Source organism: Lissotriton helveticus, chromosome 8 (genome assembly GCF_964261635.1).
Source record: "Lissotriton helveticus chromosome 8, aLisHel1.1, whole genome shotgun sequence".
Lineage (NCBI taxonomy): Eukaryota > Metazoa > Chordata > Amphibia > Caudata > Salamandridae > Lissotriton > Lissotriton helveticus.
Window position 1 is genome coordinate 1,007,096,405 of NC_136069.1, and position 23,424 is coordinate 1,007,119,828.

Genomic DNA, 23,424 nt, shown 5'->3' on the forward strand with positions numbered 1-23,424 from the left:
AAGATCACATTATAATATGCAATACCACCTCATAAATAAATTCAACATATCACACCACATCACAGAGCATCCTATCAATCTGTATTACAGTCTACAATGCATCAACATATTTTACATAATAAAAAAACTATACACCACACAAAGTAATACAATACCTCACACAACATCACAGGACAGAATACCACACTATAGAATACCATGGCACACCAAAGCATATAGCACACCATACTACAACATATGATACCATGCAATGCCATACAACTGTCAAACTACCTTATACCATCCAAGACCATATCAAACCATACCATACCACCAGACATCATGTAACACCTACCTACACCTTCCAACACCAACTCCTTCCACACCTTATAACATTAAATCACTATGCAGTGTGTACAAAGTGAAACAGCATAACACACTATCTATTGTCACATCATAGTTTACCACAACACCGCCCATGATTTCACAAATGAAGACACCACACCTGAAAATACCTTACCACACCATAAAGCAGAAAGTCAAAGCACACAGTATGTCAGTAGGCAACCCTCTCACATGCCACCTAAAAGTCACAACTCTAAACAGCACAATATGCAACAGCATGCTACATCGGTCCACACCAACCACCATTCACAACACCACAACAAGTCGAATACCACAACATATATCTTGATACACTATTCTACACAAAATCATACATGTTGGACCTGGCCCTTTTTTTGGCAGGTTCACCCCGCAACTTTTTGCTTTTGTCTAGCCTGTTTCTGTGACCTGGTGGTAGTGATTTTAGGTCTCTGCGCACTTTTTCACTGTGGTACAGTGTAAAGTGCGTGAGCTCTCTGTGTATGTGTGAGAGTGACCTGCCATCCCATAGGAATGCATGGGGAATATGTGTGACCATGGTAGTTCCTGATGTGTGGGGAGTGCAGGGTCGAGTTTGGTATGTGCGAACTCGTGAGATTGAATGCTGCGTAATGATGTATGTGGCATGAATGTGTCTAGTGTGGAAGTGCCACTTCTAGACATGGGTGTGTGTGTGTAGTGTGTCTGCTGGCACGTGATTGGCTGGAGCCTGGCTCCAGGAGTGCCTGGGCCTCCTTGTGGATTGACTGTCTGGTTTGAGGGTGACAGGGGCTGGGGAGCCCCCAGGAGGTTGCCTGAGTCAACCTGTGGTTGAATGACTGCATCTGCAACTAGAGTGGTGGGAGGAGATAGCACCTGAGAGTGAATAGGGCTATGCCTGCCTGCCACAATGCTGGCTCCACCTCCTGCTGGGCGACTGTCGCCTCTGCCCCTCATACTGACAAGAAGGAAGAAGCCAGGAAGCCCAAAGGGTCCAGCAACACCCAGAACTGGTTTAGACCGGGCTCAGGGCCCACTTGCACAAAGACTTCAAAGACTTTTAGGGGTATAAGAGAAGGACCCCTGACAACAGATTTTCAGATTCTACAATCAAGAGGAACCTCTGCCATAAGAAGGACCGCTGTAGGAACTTAAGGAAGATTGCCTTGCTGTGTGCCCTAAGGGCTGACCTGTTCTGCTGTTCCACTGAAGGAGAGAAGAAGGGTTTGCTGTGTGCTGTGCCCCTGCCTACTTGACCTACAAAGACTTTGCTGTGTGCTGTGTCTCTGAATCTCCAAGGGCCTGAGAAGAGCTGGCCTCCTGTTTTGCAACCCAGGGACAGAAAGGTTGCCAAAGACTACGAGACTCTACTGTGTCCCCTGAAGCTGCTGTGTGCTGCAGAGATCGTGGGCTGCTGTGTGCTGCAGAGATTGTGGGGTGCCGTGTGCTGAAGGACGGAGGTTCTGCCCTTTGACCTGTGTGGCGCGCTGGCTACTCTCTGACCCGATTGAGAGTGCCGCGCTTATCATCGCCGCCACCCCGGAGGACTTCAAGAGGGCCGAGATCGTTCTGCTCAGCCCCCGACTCTGCGCCTAAGATTCACCTGCTGTGAGCGCACCCAGCATGAGAAGATCCCCCTGTACAGACTAGTGACTTCACGAGCCGCCTGCTGACTGGGTGCGCTGAAGTAACCTGCCCGCATCTCACCGCCGCGGTCCGGGGCCTGAAATTGATCACGGAGCCGCTGGAAGCTTGTCGGTAGGAGCCGTGCTCCGATTGGCCACTGATGTGGGCCTGTCCCAGGGAGCAGCGCTCTGATTGGCTGAGACGCCCGCAGGAGTTACAGCGTCACGGAGAGCTCGTCCGAGAGCTGCTCTGCAAGTGGCTAGCTCCTGTCAACACTAACGACGTCACCGGGGGCTCGCCGCGAGAGCCGCGCTGAGATTGGCTCATCGCTCGCGTCTCCCCCGGAGAGGCGCTGCTGGAGGAGAAGCCGACCTTCAGGCCCGGGAGTATCGCGTGTCTGCCGTCTGCCCGGATCTTGGTGAGTCCTTCACGTAGAGGGAGAAACGACTGTGTCAACGCCGAAAGCGGGGCCGATGCACTATTTTGCTCACGGAACGCTTCAGTAGAGTTGCGCCGCCTATGGCCATATTCTTTGGGTACTGATCCATTTAGGAGACTTGAGATTGCTTTTTAAACGTGTGAAACCTTCCTAGAAGAAATACAAATACCAAGAGAAGTTGAAGATATCGTGCAATAATACTGTAACTGCCTTTTTACTGCTGAAACTAGATAAAGTCATATTTTTGATATACTTACCTGTGTGGTCTACATTTGTGGTGTACTGGGGGGTCATTGTGGTGAATGAGTGCAAATACTTTAACACATTGCCTTAGGGATAAGCCTGTCTGCTCGTGCCAAGCTACCTAGAGGGTGAGCAGGGGTTATCTACAGTGTGTGTCCCTGTGCCCTGACTAGAAACAAGTGGTCCCTATTTGTTCTCAGGTAATTACCTCTGCAAAATAGAGACCCCCAGATCTAACAATACAGTATACCACAAACACCATACTGCACAATAGCACATCGCACAACTTCACAGGACACTGTGTAACACAATATTTCAAGAATAACAACCCATCATAGCTGACTACATAACTCCACTCATTAAAGAACCATATGCTAGCAATATTACATCATTCAACACAAAACACTGTATCACACTACATTACAATGATTCATGAACTCTAAACCCAAATGATGCAGAGCACACTATAAGGCACAACACCATGGAACACTGTATATAACTGTATCATACCTCACTGTACGATACCACGCTACATTGCATGACCAATACATGACGCCACACCATAACATCATACCTTTCCAAAAAACACACCAGTGAATAACAAAACACATCACACATTACACTCATTCAGATTCAGAAACATGCTGCTCACATGCTGGATTGTTCCACTGCTTGATGGGACAGTCTATGGCCATTCACCTACATATATCCATAAGAGCCTTCATCTAAATTATCTATCCATTGCCAGTATCTGCATTTGCAAAATTTAGCTTTACTTTGAATTCATATAGTCAACAGTGTGTTAATGTGAGGATGTAAATTAGCAGTTCTGATTCTTTAATTGTGAGATACTCTTCTCTTAATGATTTATTTTACCCTCACTTGTTTTTCATCATGCACTATAAACATGGCTCTTTTGCTGAAGTGAAGTTTTTCTACTTTTTTGCTTCTGTGGTGTTCTTTTAAACACTGTTGATTTCACTTACTGCCAGTAACGGTGTGTGTTCACTGACTGAAAACTACAAAACCATAATCTGAATGATCCTTGACATTACCACTTAATATCACACTATATTATCCATAAACACATTACATTATACCAACTCATGTGACATCATAGTATACCACATCATATTATATCATTCACCATGTCACACTCTACCACATAATAATAACAATACGGTGGGTTTGGGGCCCCAGGGAGTTTAAAGACCAAGCTTTGACACGTTCCCTCGTACAACTAATAAACACAAAGTATCAAAGGGTCTACAGAGATTGCCTGGAGTGAAAGAACCACCCAATGTGAACACTACGTCTATCCTAATCTCCTAGATGGGTCACCTAACCTCAAAAGGAGAGGGACTGGTCAAGAAGATACCCATCAGTCACCACACGGATCCGCCCTTCATCATTTGGGATTCTTATTTTGACCCAAAAGTGGAACTCCTGTCCCTGCAGAATGAGGAAGAGATGGAAATTACCCTCATCTGCTTGGCTAGATGTTGAGGGAATCCTACCAATCTAAGTGTGAGGATGACTAAAGTTGAAGTGCAAATAAATCAAATGTGAGAGAAAAAAGTGTGTTTAAAATTCGGTGAGGGAGCCCTAAAACTATTTTTATTCTGGTGTGACTCACTCCACCAATGTTAAAAGATCATAGGCAGCCTATGAATATTGCTGCCCAGGTGTGAAGAATAAGGTCAAACCTTATTTTAGGGCTCCCTCACCCAATTTTAAACACACTTTTTTCTCTCACATTTGATTTATTTGCACTGCAACTTTAGTCACCCTCACACTTAGATTGGTAGGATTCCATCAACATCTAGCCAAGCAGATGAGGGTCATTTCCATCTCTTCCTCATTCTGCAGGGACAGGAGTTCCACCTTTGGGTCAAAATAAGAATCCCAAATGATAAAGGGCGAATCCGTGTGGTGACTGATGGGTATCTTCTTGACCAGTCCCTCTCCTTTTGAGGTTAGGTGACCCATCTAGGAGATTACGATAGACGTAGTGTGCACATTGGGTGGTTCTTTCACTCCAGGTAATCTCTGTAGACCCTTTGGTACTTTGTGTTTATTAGTTATTACAATCTACCAAATAACAATATGTGACATAATCTGTACATCTTACATCATCAGATCATCCATCAGGGCATACATACATAATGACACAACAACATTTCATTGTTGACCTTAAAACACGACATCGTAGTATCAAATATCATATTACACTGTATTGTGCTATTTTGCACAATATAGTAACACATAAAAACAAATAACACCATCTCACATAATTCAACCCTACATCACATTACCCAACACCACATCATATAATATTATACATGGCACATTGCATTATTTTACTCATAATGTACACCATACTACACTGTGCATCCCTAATCCTTACCACACTACAAATGTCAGCTCAACACCACACTAGTCTATGCCACATCACATCACATCAAATTATACCACATCACATTACACATTACACAATAGCACACTGTACCACATCTCACAAAACCTCATCATATAACACCGTCAACAATGTACAATGTAGTTCACAATAACACATTTGACCTAACCACCCCATTATTCCAAACTAAATTGCATAGATCATACAACACACCATACCATGGCACAGCATACCAAGTTCCACACCACACAGTACAACGTCATCCAGCACCACATAACTCCATTTCACAATTTACACCATGCTGCAGTGCAGTTCGCAATACAGCACCATGTAACATCATACACTGCAAGTGCACGTCCCGACTTCCTGCAAATGATATTCTAAAACAACACACAAAATGAAACGGAATGTGCAATATTCAAAATATGCTGAAGATTCAAGATCTTGCAAAAAGGTAAATCTAAGCTATATATTTTCATGCACCCCAGTTTATCTATAAACAGGTCACTACTTGTAGGGATATATTGCTTCAAGAAGTCTTAGGGTCTGTTTAAAATTTGGCATGTAGAACACCAACCACCAGGCAAGTGGAGGTAATAACCTTTACTGCCCTACCAGACTACTGCCTGCCATATTTAGAGATCGCCACTTCCTTGTAGAGATCTTTATTTCTCTGAAAATTTGCTTAGTAGCCACCATGCTTCATGAGGCCATTCAGGAAACTATTTTGTTTCTATGAAAAAAAACTCTCTAAACAAAGTCAGCAATTTTTGCAGAAGGGGACTCTGCCACATTTATGGCAGAGGCACCGCATTCACCAAACTCTAAAGGAGAACCTTAATTTCCAAATACAGCATTAGAAAGTTCTGTATCTACTATTCAACCTTAATGCTGTTAAAATCACAGAATCCAGATTTGTAGCAATATGATTCTGGACATCTTTAAATCATCTGAGAAAAGGTAAACAAAAATCAACATTTTGGCATTGGGCTATTTGTTTTCTCAAGTAAGTACAAGCTTTGTCTAAAACTTCTTCAAGCTAGCAAACATGGTCCCTTAAAACATTTTCAAACAAGCAAATGCCTGCATATGGTTTGTTCTTTTGAACAAAATTGTATTGCAAATGCAGCATTTATGTCTTTTTTTTGACAATGTTAATTTTCCTTCTCTTGTTTTGTATTTTATAACTTAAAAAATAACTATAATTTCAGATACAGATCTAGAAAACATACATCAATTTAAATCTAAATAGAAATAAAATGTCCTATTATTTATAACTGTCCTTCTCTTCTTACTTTTGGACTAATCCTTTGGGTTTTAAAATCAACTCCAACACTCCATATTTTGTACTTTATGAAATTGAATCATTTTATATATAAATTGCACACTACCATTATAAACACCATTAATAGCCTTATTAATTAGGCTATTGTACCAGCAAAAGGGTGAAATTGTTTCCAAATTGTAATTGACACCACCTTGAACATCTCAGAACACATGTTCTTGGTCAAATAAATAGATCTAGGTCCTATTAACTTTAGCTATCCTTGTGAGGGGTATAGTATACCTTACAACTAGTATAAAGTAATTTTGCAGCCATATGCCATTATTTTCAAGATTGTCATGCCTGATTTGGCAAAACAAATCTAAACACAAACATTGATTGCCCTATCATAGTAATAAAATTCATAAAAAGTGTCTATGTAATCCATTTTTATACAAAATAGTTGAGCTAAATGGCTTCTTAGACACAATATAGATCATAAAAATATAGGGATACAAAAATATTGTTAAAAAGTATTTAAAATCCTAATCTTGACTTCTTGTATACTAAGTGGAAAATACAAAAATATCAACTACAGTACTGTATAAACTTACAAAATTGAGTAATTTAGCATACAATAAAGCCAATGTAATAATACCTATACAACAAAACTATATATATATATACACATATATATATATATATATATATACATACATATATATATATACACATACATATATACATACATATATATATTACCTACTGGCGGTCGCCAGTAGGTATATATAGTTAGGATTTTTTCTCTATGGGTTTTTTGAAAATTCTATGTCTAATAACTTTGGCGTTTGTGGACGGAATTGGCTGAAATTTTCAGGAAAATGGCACATTTTGTTTCTGAGCAGCCCTTGAAAATTTGGGGGGGGTTCGTCCAGTGGGGGCCGAGAAAAAAGGGGGGTCCCAAAACGTGTTTTTAACATTGAGTTTTCCATAGGGCGGTTGGCCTCACTTTTAGCCCGAACGGCTGAATGGATTTGCACGAAACTTGGCAAAATTGTAGGGACTGGTAGCCCGATGTGCCTTTTGTAGGTCTCAATATATGTGCTCCAGTGGATTTTGAGAAATTAACGTTTAAAAAAAGATATATATCTGTAACAGCGGACCGGTTAGCGCTCTGGTTCGCGGACTTTTCGCGCAACGGAGCTTTGTGAAGCGAAGCTGATTGGTTCTCCGGCGTCTGTCAACATTCCAAACAGTCCGTAGCGGCCGCCATCTTGTCTCTCGGTAGGATCGAGAGACAAGAGGAGGTCAAAACAAAGGGGGAAATAACTATAAGGGGGCATAGTAGATCCTCGCTGACCCCCTAGGTTTGATGTGGAGGTTTTAAAAGGGCCCCGCGGGGCAAAAAAAAAACAAAATAATAATAATCGAACGGCTGAATGGATTTGCACGAAACTTGGCAAAATATTAGGGACTGGTAGCCCGATGTGCCTTTGCTAGGTCTCAATATATGTGCTCCAGTGGATTTTGAGAAATTAACGTTGAAAAAAAGATATATATCTGTAACAGCGCTCCGCTTCGCGTACTTTTCGCGTTACGGAGCTTTGCGAAGCTGATTGGTTCTCCGGCGTCTGTCAACATTCCAAACAGTCCGTAGCGGCCGCCATCTTGTCCCTCGGTAGGATTGAGAGACAAGAGGAGGCCAAAGCGAAGGGGGAAATGACCATAAGGGGGCATAGTAGATCCTTCCTGACCTCTTAGGTTTGATGTACCATTTTGCCAAGTTTGGTGTAATTCCGTTCAGCCATTCAGGCTGTAGACGTATGTAAATGTCCTATGGAAAATTGCATGGGGAAAACACATTTGAAAGTGTTGAAATTTAGAACCAATTAAAATGTTACTTTGGTTTTGTATTTGTGTGTGATGAAAGTTAATTGGTTATGTATATATGTCAAATGAGAGGAAACCACAGCCATTTTGTGATACTACTGTCTGAGGTACATTTGTGAGGAATTTTTGGTGGTGAATTTCTGGTGTTTGATTTACACAGTACTAACACTTCTGCTACTTTTAAAAAGGTGAGTTGTTAATTTGTATGGGGAACTATGTTGTACACTTGAAGATAATTTGAAAAATGTTTTCTGTTATTTATTTGCAGTCCTTCTGTTATACTAAATACTTGATAAAGTTAGTTTTATATTATGTATTACTAAAGACGATAAATGAAAGTGATTATTTTTTTCTGCAATTTACAGCAAGCAATTTCAAAATAAAATGGCTCACAATGAAGAGACCGTGGCAATTTCTTTTGAATTGTCCAACACATTGATTGAAATTGAGAGCACCAATAATGAAATATTGTCACAAGGAGGACATGACTTGTATGATTCCATTAGATTGATTGAAATGGACAGCACCAAGAATGAAATATTGTCACAAGGAGATGACTTGAATGATTCCACTACATTGATTGAAATTGAGAGCACCAATAATGAAATATTGTCACAAGGAGGAGATGGCTTGTATGATTCCATTAGATGGATTGAAATGGACAGCACCAATAATGAAATATTGTCACAAGGAGGAGATGACTTGAATGATTCCACTACATTGATTGAAATTGAGAGCACCAATAATGAAATATTGTCACGAAGAGATGACTTGAATGATTCCACTACATTGATTGAAATTGACAGCACCAATAATGAAATATTGTCACAAGGAGGAGATGACTTGAATGATTTTTTTGATCAATCTCTTGATGGCGAATTTATCGAGTGTTTGGAGACCATAGAGTTACAAGAATCATCATTGGAGACTTTTAATGAGTACATTGCTGATGAGGACATGTTACTAGTTCTTTCAAATTTAGAAAATTCTGAAGAATAAATTTATATTTAGAAATCAAAAATTGTTTGAGACATTATTCATTTTTATTTTTAATTTATGAGGTTGTAGCGAAGTGATTGTAGTATAAAATGAGACTTATAGTATAGAGTGCAACATTTTTATGTTACATGGTAAGTTTACTCATATTTACTTCCCTTCTGCCACTATATTATCTCCAATGTGTATTTGACATGTCTTCTTCATCTCCGGCCTCCTTTCTCTCACTGTGTGTCTCCGATGCATCTTATCGCTGGTATTTTGTGTAATTACAGAAGAGAGTAAAATAAAATAGTTCGGAACGTGAAAAGGGGGCAAAGTAGAGTACTCCTCACCCCCTAGGCCTTTTTAGGCGGTCCCAAAAGGATCAGTTTCTGCTTTCCTGAGAGATTATGGTATGAGTTCCATATACCACAATAACTTGCATTACAACATGCAAGATATCTATCTCCTATTACCAACTTTTGGAGATATTCGCGCTAAGCGCGAATATCTCCAAAAAGTAACACCTGCCCTGAGCAGTTCTTAGCCATGTTATCCAATGGGAGGTGGATAACATGGCTAAGAGTATTAGCTCGGTAATGCATGAATATCGCTGAGTTTTTAGCGATATTCATGCATTGCGGCCGTTTATTATCGCATTTGCGATAAACCTTGATAATAGTAAGGTTTATCTTCGATAATTTCTGACGATGCTTAGTGGTAAAAAATTGGTTGGTAAGCATCGTTAGCGATAAATATCGCTTAACTTTGGTAATATGCCCCAACGTCTGTTAACGTTCGATTCGAAGGAAATGAGGAAGTGTTGAAAAACATTGTCTGCGCCATCTTGCCTTTTTTGAAATGCCACACTTTTGTCGTGCACGGCAGCCATTTTAGATGTCTTGACCAGACCCACTCTCTGCACGCTGTCGATTCGTAGCATGGCTCCTCACCCTCGTAAGCATCTCCCCCAGGCACTGGTCACCACCGCTCTCTGTCTTATGCATGGGCAATAAACCTCCCCCCATCTGCGCTGCTCTTCCCTGAGAATCACACTCTGTGCCCGCCCGACACCTCCCTTTCGCCCTATTCACTACCGCACCCTCTGACACTCCTCTTTCTCTGTGTCCGATTGTCCAGGCTATCAGCTAGCCCTGCAGATGTAGTTTATGGCCCCAGCTGTAAAGAATCACCCCTCTTCAAAGGAGTTATAGTAGATCAAGGCCCACACTCGATGAGATCCGTCACACCACACGTGTTCCTACTATCTGAAAACCATCCTGTATTGTGATTGGGGAGGGGACCGAGCCTGAAGCGGAAGATTCCAGGAATGACTCTTTGTACATCAAAGTTTTTACAATTATGTGTCACATTAAAAATATATAGCACTCCAACAAAGTAGTAGGAATATAAAACTTTAATAACATATAAATATATACAACAAAACAAAAACAGTAAAAACATTTAAACAACGAAGAGACCGTGGCAATTTCTTTTTAATTATCCAATAGATTTATTGAAATTGACAGCACCAATAATGAAATATTCTTGTCAGTAGCGGTCTGTTGTGCGAATAGTTCCAAGGCAGCAGAACGCGCTGAAATCTAGATGGCACGAAAGTGATGTCTAGTAAGTTGCCGCCCAGCAAAAAACGGCGTGGGGCGCCGCGGGGGTGAGTGAGTCCAGTAGGCACCACAGCTATTCTTACCGGCATTGCAGAATTACTGCTGGGGACAATGCCTGTGCTGTAGCAGGGTCACAGCAGAAACAAAAAGGATTCTGTTGAAGATGTTGTTGGTTTTCAATTTGAAAACAGTTCTGGTGTCAACTGCTATGCTAATGTAGTGGTTAATGTTTTGTTTTCTCTAGAAAATGTAAAACAGGGGGAGGCAGTCCAAAGTTCCGTTAAAAGGGCAAAGGAAAGGATCGGTGGTTTGAACTATCAGTCAAAAAGGGGAGGGGGTGCAATAATTTTTCCTACCGGGTCACACTGTGCTTTCACCGGAAGTGAGGTCTGCAGGATTGTAGTAATTCAAAGTGAGGCTGGCGCCAGCATGGGAGCGCCGACGTCCCGCGGATACAGTTTCGTCACTCCACGGGCGATCATGGCAGTCATTCCCCATCGGGGGTCGGAGACTCCCGCGGCTCCTCTAGAATCTTCAAGGTCGTGGAGGACTACGGTGGTGGAGTCAACCAGTGACCGGGCCATTTCTTTATGTTGGGCCCGCTCTTGCCAGGTCGACCGCCATTTTGAGAGTTCGGCAGCTACCGGCGATCGCGGGGTCACATGAGCGGACGGGCTCCACCCTGCCGGGCGAGACGTTGCAGCATGGCCACAGTGGAAGAACCGTTATCTAGGTCGTTCCGAAACTGTGCAGCACTGTAGTTGTTAGGATGCCACCGCCTGGAGCGCTGAGGGTGCAGCTGGGAAGTCTCCACCTGGGGAGGCGGGAGAGGCCTGTTCGCACCGTCTCTCCCTCCCAGTGCACCCCACGGCGTCTCGCTTGAGATTTGTTATGGCCGGACCAGGCGATGAGGACGAGGGGGGGGTCGGAGGCATGTGCAAGACATCCCCCCCCAGTGTTGTCGCAGCCATTATAAAACAAAGAAGTGTCCCGTCCGTCTTCGGGCCGGGCTTCCGGTGGATGTCGGCCGGACGCCCCTGGCTCTGGCCCCATGAACGGGTTTCTTGGTTTATCGGCTGCAGCCGGATCCCGTCGGCCTCGGCCCCCCGACCGTTGGTGGTCGGACCGGAAGAGCATGTGGCGGGACTACCTGCAACTCTCAAGGGCCACCGCGGCCGGACTGGGAGAGAGAGGGGAGGGTCGAGGAGACATTCCCCCCCCCTGCAACTGTTCAGCGTTGTAAAGGCAATCCCCTGGCCGGGTCCCGCTGGCCTCGGCCTCTCCTTCGGCTACACCCTACGTTAGGATCTCCTGGCCGAGGCGTGGCAGCAGGACCTGCCTTATATGGGCTGCTCCCGGCTGGGCGTAGCCGGAACCCTGCCCCACCTTGGAAGTTTCCAGAGTGGGGGTGGATGTTCTACTGACTTGCATTTTCCCTAGTCTATCGATTTTTTTGGCGTGGCAGGCGGTGGGACAGCGAGGGGTGATTTGGTTTCTCTTACTGTTTTTCTGGTCTCTCACCACTGGCATATTTTAACGTTTTCTTGTTTCTAGGACATTAATAGGTTTTATCATTACGTTATGTTATCGTTTCTTTGTTCGTTGTTTAATAAAAGTTCATGTTCATCAGTGGCCTACTGATTTTCGTTTTCCTATTTTTTTCTTTCCAGGTTGTTTCATGGTAAAGTTTCTGTTAACAGGATACAGTGATCACTTCGTTATTATTGCATATGTCCTTTTCACTAGGGGTGCTCTCTGGTCGGGCCAGATGACGTATCTCTAGTAAATGGTCCGGGTGAAAAAGGTGCATCAATCAGTGGGGAGTAGATAGGCATGACAGATTACAACGGGGGAGAACGGTCCGCATTACGTACCCTTTCACTACTTGCAAAGATTTTCCTACGTTTATTTGCAAACAGGGAATACCTCCAAAAAGAACTAATTCCCAAACAGTCAATGTTCGGACAATCAATCAATCAATGAGGAATGAAATAGGTACGACGTGTTAAAGGCTTGCGTTACCTACCCTTCACTATCTGCAAAGGGAGATAGAATATTCCTATTCTTCCTCGTTTGCAGGTAGAGAAGATCGTTAAGAGAATTAACTTCGAACAATTCAATGCTCGATTGAAACAATCAACAAGGGGTACTGTGAACACAAATGAACGCCGCTTATATACATACGCATTGCTATTTTCAACAGGTTGTTCCTAATGTTTCTATTTTAGCGAGGTCAAAAGAGATCCCATTAGTGGCCTACTGATTTTGCTCGATTCCTTTTGTTTTTTTACACGATTTTTCGCTATCTGCAAAGACTAAACAGAGTATTGCGACTCTGTGCTTGTTTGTAAATAGAGAATGAACCAAAGAGAACAATCAATCAAATGGAGAGAGAAGCAGGCACGACGGATTACAAAGGGGGAAAGGGCTGCGTTAACTACCCTTCACTATCTGCAAAGAGAGAGTACTCCTAATAGAAATGAGGGGTGGGGGGCAGCAATCAAAGCAGATCAGTGTGCATAAACACGAAAAAAAAAATTCTTACCACGTACTTGACATTCGACAGCTTATGATATTTGCTATTAAAAAACCATTGAAATTCACTGAAAAAACCATAGGTTATAGACCATATATAGTTAGGAATTAGCATTTACAAAACCTTGAAAATTCACTGAAAAAACCATAGGTTATAGACCATATATAGTTAGGAATTAGCATTTACAAAACCTTGAAAATTCACTGAAAAAACCATAGGTTATAGACCATATATAGTTAGGAATTAGCATTTAAAAAACCTTATTTTACTCACACAAAACCATTGAAATTCCATATATAGTTAGTTGCACTAACTATATATCGCGCACCCGCAATCCACTGCTGATGATGTCACATATTACATCATTCATGACATGGTCAGTGACATCACTGATGACATCACTGATGACATCTCAAATGACATCACTGATGACATCACTGATGACATCTCATTTGACATCAATGACCACATCACTGATGATATCATTCATGTGACAATACAATGCATCTCTTCACACTTTAATATAACCTCTGTTACACCCAGTGTTAAATACAGAGTATAATTTTTGAAACCATTGACACACCAATACTAGTTACTACATACGCACTCAGTGATTCCTATGTTTACACACACATTCACTCATTTACCCATACAATCATTCATACATACAATCACTCATCTTTACAACACTATCATATGCACTCATACACCTATACAGACTCTCACACTCTGTCACTCATCCATGGAGTTACTCACACACCTAGTCAGTCCTGTAAAGAATCAATCACACTTCCATTTTCTAATCTATACAGTTAAACATAGAGCACCTTACATTTTGAAACATATACTAACACATAATTACTCTCTTATACAATCATTGATACAAGTACACATTGATCTGCACAGAGTCACACACCTCCCAGCCAGCCACACACACACTCAGTCTCCCATACAAATATTTGGGCAATCAATCAATAACCCATATAGTTACTCATATAGCTACTGATCAACACATGCAGCAGTTTACAGAACAACAGACATAATGATGCACAAATTAAGACAGTTTAGTCACTAACCCATGCACTCAGTGAGACACATTTAATCACTCACTCATACAGTCAGTCACGCACCTACTAAATCCTTCATCCAGACACTTCTACATCTACTCATTCTTCAATATGTAAAACATATTTAAACTTTACAGAAACACACAGTCACTGGATGATGTCATCAGTGATGTCATCAGTGATGTCATTTGAGATGTCATCAGTGATGTCATCAGTGATGTCACTGACCATGTCATGAATGATGTAATATGTGACATCATCAGCAGTGGATTGCGGGTGCGCGATATATAGTTAGTGCAACTAACTATATATGGAATTTCAATGGTTTTGTGTGAGTAAAATAAGGTTTTTTAAATGCTAATTCCTAACTATATATGGTCTATAACCTATGGTTTTTTCAGTGAATTTTCAAGGTTTTGTAAATGCTAATTCCTAACTATATATGGTCTATAACCTATGGTTTTTTCAGTGAATTTTCAAGGTTTTGTAAATGCTAATTCCTAACTATATATGGTCTATAACCTATGGTTTTTTCAGTGAATATATATATATATATATGTGTGTAATATATATATATATATATATATTCCTATATATATTACCTACTGGCGATAGCCAGTAGGTATATATAGTTAGGACCTAGTTTCCATAGGAAATCCACAACATTCTATTGGGAATAACTTTGGCGTCGATTGAGGAAATTGCGTGAAATTTTCCAAAATTTTGGCCAGCTCAGTTCTGCTCCTTCCCTTAAAGTTTTGGGGGGATTCGTCAAGCGGGGGCCGAGAAAAAAGGGGGGTCGCAAAACGTGTTTTCACCATGTTAATTTCCATAGGACGTTCAGACACGGCTACAGCCCGAACCGCTGAATGGAATTACACCAAACTTTGCAAAATTGTAGGGACTGGTACGCAGAAGTGCCTTTTCTATATTTGTTGAAAATTGCTCCAGTGGTTTTTATGAAAATTAACTTCAAAACACATATATATCTGGGCGGAGCCTAACAAAACATCTCATCTTGAGATCTGATTAGCTGTGAGCACTTCAACCAAGAAGTGTTGGCAATCATCTTGGGCACAATATGCATGATAGCACCTCATTAAAAAGCATTGTAGTTAATAGAGGGTTTTAGGACTTTAGTTACATTATAAATCATTTGTTGATGGTACCATACTCATTTTAGGAATTGTGGTGTGTTCTAAGGTGATTTTACCATGTGAAAAAGCCTTCTGCTGGGATATCATGAATCATGTTTGAAAGAAAACTATTATCTCATGCTTTTCCCACAGTTGTTTGGAAGGGGATCTATAAGCTAAACTGAAAGCATATTTTCTGTAAATTCACATTATCTTTCTCAGTCATGGGAGAAAGATAATGGGAGAATGAAGTCTGACATTCTCAGTAAAACATGTACATCCAACAAGTACAGAGACTATCAGTTGATTCCTTTGTGTTCTACTGCAGCCTCCTAGAGTGTTCTAAAGAACAACTAGAGCGCTAACAGTCCTACTTATTACAAAGGTATTGCACACCTGAAGCCATCCTGATTGGAATAAAGTGGTAACTCTTAAAACATTTAATTTAAAAAGGAACAAAATGAGGGGGTATATTTTGCCACTAGAGTGCTAACATTCAGAATTTATGGCAAATGTGTGACACATCTGAATGCCTTCTTAATGGAACCAAAGTAAACAAGCATTGAAAATGCAATAGATCTCGCCCTCGTTTAAGTTAAAGCCATTCTGTTTGTAATGAGGTGGCTTTTTAGCTTTGCTTTTATTAGTGTTTTTAAAACTTTCATGTATATAACATGCATATGTATGCATATATGTATATGTATGCATGCATTTATATTTGCATGTATATAGATATGCAGATTATATATGTTTATATATGTATGTATATATACACATACATATATATAAATGCATATGCATATATATGCATATATATATGTGTATATGTGTGCGTGTAGAGAGAGGTTGAGGTGTAGAGGTAGAGAGGTAGAGGTAGAGAGGTAGAGGTAGAGAGGTAGAGACTAGTAGAGAGAGAAGTAGAGGGAGGTAGAGAGGTAGAGAGTAGAGAGTGAGTAATAGAGAGTAGAGAGTGAGTAGTAGAGAATAGTAGAGAGCAGTAGAGAGAGTAGCAGAGAGTGAGTAGTAGAGAGTAGTAGAGTGAATAGTAGAGTGAGTAGTAGAGTGAAGTAGAGGGTGAGTAGTAGAGAGTGACTAGTAGAGAGTAAGTAGTAGAGTGAGTAGTAGAGAGCAGTAGAGAGTGAGTAGTAGAGAGTAGTAAAGAGTAAGTAGTAGAGAGTGAGTAGTAGAGAGTAGTAGAGAGTGAGTAGCAGAGAGAGAGAATAGTAGAGAGTAGTAGAGAGTGAGTAGTAGAGTGAGTAGTAGAGAGTAGTAGAGAGAGAGTAGTAGAGAGTGAGTAGTAGAGACTAGTAGAGAGTGAGTAGTAGAGTGAGTAGTAGAGAGTGAGTAGTAGAATTAGTAGTAGAGAGTAGTAGAGAGTGAGTAGTAGAGAGTAGTAGAGAGTGAGTAGTAGAGTAAAATGTAAATGTAAATGTCGGAATTTGTAAAGCGCACAGCTACCTCCACCGGAGGTGTCCCAGCGATGTCCGTATACCGCTTTAGGAACCCTTCCTGGCTTTCCTGGTAAATGTCCACTCCTGGGCACCCCCCAGGTGCAGTCAGGCATCCCAGCGCTTTTGGGGCCGTTGTGGAGACTAAGCAAGCTATTGCCCAGAGTTGCAGAGTGGGACCCATGATCAGAACAGACACTGAGGCGAGAATATCCAGTCAGGGGAATTAATGAGCCGGAGACCCACCGAGGCGGGAATCGAACCCTGGTCCCTTGCCAGAGCTCTGCATCAAGGTCTGCCTGCTCTAACCATTGAGCCACACTTGCTACTGCTTACGTGAACAAAATATTATTAAATACAAAAGGACATATGTGAACAGAAATGCTAAATGTCACCTGTTCACTTCCACTTTCCCTCCTTTGGATCATAAGGTCCGATTGTGAATTCGCCAGCATGCCCACACATAGACAAGGAATAAAATATAGAAAATAAAATAACACCTTCATTAGTAAGGGCTATCAATCGACATTGCTAGATTATAATTCATAACATATCTTAATCCAATGACCTTAATATGCAATCCATTGTACAGGTTATCAATGGCTCACCTTAATTTGTAAGGGGAAAATGCCTCGCCTCACCTGGCAAACAGCTCAGGAAATTGAAGCACCGCTCTATAGTGCAGAAAATGTAAAAAAGTCGTGATGAAACACTTGACCGCCAAACAACGTCAGACTCACTCCCGGTAGAATGCTTGCTTGTTCACTACAGAGGCTCAAGGTCTTTCAATAATCAGGTTATTTTAATGTTGAATTGCTCATTCACTGGACTAACTCTTATTCATTGTCGTTTATAAACTCTTCATTTTTTATTTTTTATTTTTTATTTTTTACTTATCACATTAGGTACAGGTGGAATACCTATTTATGAGTTTAGCAACAATCCATTCGTGATCTGGTATGCTATTGCAAAAATCACATTGAATATGATGGGGCCACCTCGTTACAGATCCCAATTTGTGAACTGGGCTTTCGAGTTATAAAATTCAGCCCATGGTTCACTGGTTACTCTTTATGTCACTCTAGTTGAAGTTCTCCTTTCGGAAGAGTGAGACCAAGCGCTTTGCGCAAATACGCAATTAAAGTCCGTTCTGCGCAAACATGGAGTAAATCCATTCCATAGGCTTAATAGCTCACTCGTTCGGACACATTGCCGTTTATAATACAAACTGCACGCATACAGTTAATGGGTTAATCTAGGTCTCTCGCCCATGCACCCTTACCTCTCCGTCGGTACTCCTATCAGCCTGCCGGGCTGTTTGGGGAGGTACTGCAGCTCGAGGAGGGAACTTCCTTATCGTTTTTTTGCAAGAGCGTGATTGGACACACGCGCACTGACTGAACTACCACGACTCATGGGAAATGTAGTCTATCGTACGACGTTCACTCGTACATGTAGATTTTTCTCATGAAAATGCCTATATCGATGTGAACGGTGTTAGCGTGTTCACATAGAGCATATTAATTGCCAAATCGATCATAAACGGATAAAATAATATCATGTTCGTTTCACGTAATTGTGGTAGATTTACAAGACTTATAATTACGCTACCATAATAAATGTTAAGTTCTGTAGTATCACCACACGTAAAACGTAGACTCTGAGATCTCTAATCCACAGTATTTCATAAGAGACATCATGGTGCATTGTGGGATATGTAGTTCGTAATTAGTTTCAAGAGAGATAATTTCCATATTCAGGGATCTCACTAAGTGTATCATTCAGTACACTGTGATAGATGAACAACCACATATTTATATTGTTTAGATCTATAAATCGTCAGGATACCAGCAGGTGGCCAAAGGTTGTTCCGCCAAATCAGTGCACATAACACATTCTTTAACGATAGAGAGAAGGATTTATATATTATTCATGAGATCATTCCTAGCAATCAAGGCACATCGTGAGTTAGTGATTCTATAATGTCATCCAGGGGATATCTTCATTCAGCCCCGCTTTATCACAGTTACGTTTGTACACCCATTTTTGTTTTATTTTAAAAAGGTATTTGGACACATCGGTGATATGCGCTGGGATGTTAGGTTGTTCTAGTACCGTCCATTCAAAATCTGTAGGTTTGTGGCCCACTTGGATATAGTGGTTCGTCAGACGGGTCGCTTGTTTTTTACACCTTATTGTGCTCTTATGCTCGGAGATCCTGGTTCTGATTGTACGAGTAGTCATTCCGACGTACCTGAGTAAGCACGGACAGGTGATAAGGTAAATCAAATTGCTACTATTGCAATTTGTAAAACGCTTTTGTTCCCAACGACGGTTGGTCCCTATGTCGATAGATGTCGTGTGTTCAGTCTGTGGGCATGCAGCACAATTTCCACACGGATGGTGCCCTGTCACTGGTGGCATATTCCATAGTGTGCCCACTTGGTGGATATCTCTTGGTGGGGGTCTGGTGTGTATCAACTTGTCTCTTAGGCTAGTTGCTCGTTTGAAAGCAAACAGTGGTTGTTCCAAGGAATCTTTCCCAGTGTTCAGAATCAATTTTACCCACACAATTCTGGCAGACTTGAGTAATTTATAGCATCCTCAAAGTCAGTCTTTCAAAAATTCCAAAGTATAGGACATAATAATCCAAATCCAAATGTTTCTCAAGAAAAGTCATTTTCAATCGTTCGGAATATCGGCGTTTGGGCAGATATGACCCAGGGACCCCCAGCATGCAAGGGGAATTAGCCCCCCTCTGCAAACGCACCAGTGGCCTGCGTTGCAGAGAGGTGTAAAAAGGGGCATAGCCTCATTACACCTCTGTGCAATGCAGCCCCCTGGCGCATACTGGAGGTTCCAGGTGGGCTAGTTGGCCCCCAGGGACCCCCAGTATGCAAGGGGAATTAGTTCCCCCTCTTCAAACATGCACGGGGGCTGCGTTGCAGAGAGGTATAAAAAAGGGTGTGGCCTCATTATACCTCTCTGCAATGCAGCCCCCTGGTGTATACTGGAGGCTCCTGGTGGGCTAGTTGGCTCCCAGGGACCCCACTATGCAAAGGGAATTAGTTCCCCCTCCTCAAACGCGCCAGGGGGCTGCGTTGCAGAGAGGTGTAACAAGGGGCATAGCCTCATTACACCTCTGCAATGCAGCCCCCTGGCGCATACTGGAGGTTCAAGGTGGGCTAGTTGGCCCCTAGGGGCCCCCAGTATGCAAGGGGAATTAGTTCCCCCTCTTCAAACATGCACGGGGGCTGCGTTGCAGAGAGGTGTAAAAAGGGGCGTGGCTTCACTACACCTCTCTGCAATGCAGTCCCCTGGCACATACTGGAGATTCCTGGTGGGCTTTCAGGTCTTATATAGTTAGGAATTAGCATTAAAAAAACCTTTGAAATTCACTGAAAAAAACATAGGTTTCAGACCTTATATAGTTAGGAATTAGCATTTAAAAAACCTTGCAAATTCACTGAAAAAACTATAGGTTTCAGGCCTTACATAGTTAAGAATTAGCATTTAAAAAACCTTTGAAATTCACTGAAAAAACTATAAGTTTTAGGGGTGTTATAGTTAGCTGGACATTTCACTCATACAAAACCATTGAAATTGCTCCTATATAGTTAGCTGTACTAACTATATTTCGCTCACCCGCAATTCACTGCTGATGATGTCACATATTACATCATTCATGACATGGTCAGTGACATCACTGATGACAAATCAAATGACATGGCAATGGCTGGAGATCATCGTGAGGCAAGGGAAGGTGAATGACATTTGTCCTTCACGCACGGACTTCAGGACTGCCAGGTACCGCCAGGAATTGTGAAAACAGTGACAGCTTAATGAATATTGAGCATACTTAATACACTTTGAACAGACTCTGCACAGTTTACTTGTCACTGTGATAACACAAATGAAATGAAATAATAACGGAATAGCATTACCAGTGACTTTACAAAAATATGAGACTTTTTGTGTTCAAAGTGCATGTTGGGATTTGGAGTATGTTGTGACTACGTAGCCAAGTGGTAGTCTGACGTAGGCGTATAAAACAGGAAACTACGCCGCAAATTCAAAACTACAGCTCACCTGTGAACAAGGCTACCCATGTAGCTGAAACGCATAAGGACTTTTGAAGAAAGCTGTTTCTGTGTTGGAATTAAAGTACGAGCAAAATCCTGAAGTCAGGTCCGGCGTGCCTTTGTTCTTTGAATTGGAAGTTCTGTTGGATATGAATGGAGGTTGTCCACCCCCATGCGCCGTGACCGCCCTGTTTATGGTCCATGCTTCCTGCGGATGAAATTCTGTTGGATTGTTTGTTGAAAGGAGTGGGACCGGCCACGTTGTTCCAAACAGTCAGGCACGGAGTTTCCAGCCGGGTATATTTTGGAGATCATCGTGAGGCAAGGGAATGTGAATGACATTTGTCCTTCACGCACGGACTTCAGGACTGCCAGATACCGCCAGGAATTGTGAAAACAGTGACAGCTTAATGAATATTGAGCATACTTAATACACTTTGAACAGACTCTGCACAGTTTACTTGTCACTGTGATAATACAAATGAAATGAAATAATAACGGAAAAGCATTACCAGTGACTTTACAAAATTAGGAGACTTTTTGTGTTCAAAGTGCATGTTGGGATTTGGAGTATGTTATGACTACGTAGCCAAGTGGTAGTCTGACGTAGGCGTATAAAACAGGAAACTACGCCGCAAATTCAAAACTACAGCTCACCTGTGAACCAGGCTACCCATGTAGCCGAAACGCGTAAGGACTTTTGAAGAAAGCTGTTTCTGTGTTGGAATTAAAGTACGAGCAAAATCCTGAAGTCAGGTCCGGCGTGCCTTTGTTCTTTGAATTGGAGGTTCTGTTGGATATGAATGGAGGTTGTCCGCCCCCATGCGCCGTGACCGCCCTGTTGATGGTCCATGCTTCCTGCGGACGAAATTCTGTTGGATTGTTTGTTGAAAGGAGTGGGACCCGCCCACGTTGTTCTAAACAGTCAGGCACGGAGTTTCCAGCGGGTATATTTTGGAGATCATCGTGAGGCAAGGGAAGGTGAATGACTTTTGTCCTTCACGCACGGACTTCAGGACTGCCAGGTACCGCCAGGAATTGTGAAAACAGTGACAGCTTAATGAATATTGAGCATACTTAATACACTTTGAACAGACTCTGCACAGTTTACTTGTCACTGTGATAACACAAATTAAATGAAATAATAACGGAAAAGCATTACCAGTGACTTTACAAAAATATGAGACTTTTTGTGTTCAAAGTGCATGTTGGGATTTGGAGTATGTTGTGACTACGTAGCCAAGTACGTAGCCAAGTGGTAGTCTGACGTAGGCGTATAAAACAGGAAACTACGCCGCAAATTCAAAACTACAGCTCACCTGTGAACAAGGCTACCCATGTAGCCGAAACGCGTAAGGACTTTTGAAGAAAGCTGTTTCTGTGTTGGAATTAAAGTACGAGCAAAATCTTGAAGTCAGGTCCGGCGTGCCTTTGTTCTTTGAATTGGAGGTTCTGTTGGATATGAATGGAGGTTGTCCGCCCCCATGCGCCGTGACCGCCCTGTTGATGGTCCATGCTTCCTGCGGACGAAATTCTGTTGGATATATATATATATATATACAGAAAATACTCTGTTACCGAAAACAGACGTACTCGGACACCTCCAGTTGCTAGTGTGCAAGATAATTGATTGGCAGGAAACAACCTGTTTCACCTTACGGCTTGATCACGTTTCAGCCGTTGTAATGTTATGTGCCCATATTTATCCTACATCAGAAATTGACATAGGACTTTCACCCAATATGTGTGGATACAGTCAATAATCACAGCGGCCATTTTGCGAAGAGCTGATAAACATAAGTACATACAGCAATTCAAACTCAATATGAACTAATACATATTATACATCAATATTATACTTTGTATTGAATTAATTCACAATATCATCTAATTAGAGTTAGCATATATGCGCAAACTCCACCAGACATAAAATTTCATTGGCTAAAACAATGAACGTCAATCATATATTTTCCTTAATGGATAGAAGTGGCAATTCGTATCTCACAATGGTTAGCAATATAAACACCGTAGGATATCAGAAACATTCCAATGTTGTCCGCCTTCTATTAAATTAAGTGCTCCCATTTTGAACAGTATTAAAAATGAAACATCCGTATGCCCCAACATATAATTCATAAGAACGTCCAAGCCCAAGTGGGCTTATATACAAAGAAATCCATTGTACAAACTACCCAATCCTGCCCAAGTGGGCCATAGTTCATGATTTCAGCCTTCCAAATCAACGCTGTATATTCAAATAATTGCCATGATTAGACTGTTGCCAGATTTAACCTAAAAATTAAAAAAAATAAAATTAGAAAACAAACCACAG

At 41.6% G+C, this 23,424-nt stretch overlaps 1 long non-coding RNA gene across 1 annotated transcript in view; it reads right to left on the reverse strand.

The window, feature by feature from the left end:
- The window catches only part of LOC144771852 (uncharacterized), an 83,634-nt gene extending 60,868 nt beyond the window's left edge, over window positions 1–22,766 (reverse strand). The window contains exon 1 of the long non-coding RNA XR_013599517.1: window positions 21,100–22,766. This is a non-coding gene — a long non-coding RNA (uncharacterized LOC144771852). The remainder of the gene's footprint in view (window positions 1–21,099) is intronic.
- Window positions 22,767–23,424: the final 658 nt, after the last annotated feature.